Source organism: Arachis hypogaea, chromosome 19, assembly GCF_003086295.3.
Source record: "Arachis hypogaea cultivar Tifrunner chromosome 19, arahy.Tifrunner.gnm2.J5K5, whole genome shotgun sequence".
Lineage (NCBI taxonomy): Eukaryota > Viridiplantae > Streptophyta > Magnoliopsida > Fabales > Fabaceae > Arachis > Arachis hypogaea.
The window spans coordinates 86,429,390-86,429,970 of NC_092054.1; positions in this window are offsets into that span (position 1 = coordinate 86,429,390).

Below are 581 nucleotides of genomic sequence, written 5' to 3' on the forward strand. Positions count from 1 at the left end.
GGACTTTAGCAAAGCTGAGTCACAATCTGAAAAGGTTCACCCAATTATGTGTCTGTGGCATTTATGTATCCGGTGGTAATACTGGAAAACAAAGTGCTTAGGGCCACGGCCAAGACTCATAAAACAGCTGTGTTCAAGAATCATCATACTGAACTAGGAGAATCAATAACACTATCTGAACTCTGAGTTCCTATAGATGCCAATCATTCTGAACCTCAATGGATAAAGTGATATGCCAAAACTATTCAAGAGGCAAAAAGCTACAAGTCCCGCTCATCTGATTGGAGTTATGTTTCATTGATAGTTTGGAATTTATATTATATTCTATTCTTTTTATCCTATTTTGATTTTCAGTTGCTTGGGGACAAGCAACAATTTAAGTTTGGTGTTGTGATGAGCGGATAATTTATACGCTTTTTGGCATTGTTTTTAGTATATTTTTAGTAGAATCTAGTTACTTTTAGGGATGTTTTTAATAGATTTTATGTTAAATTCACATTTTGGACTTTACTATGAGTTTGTGTGTTTTTCTATGATTTCAAGTATTTTCTGGCTGAAATTGAGGGACTTGAGCAGAAATC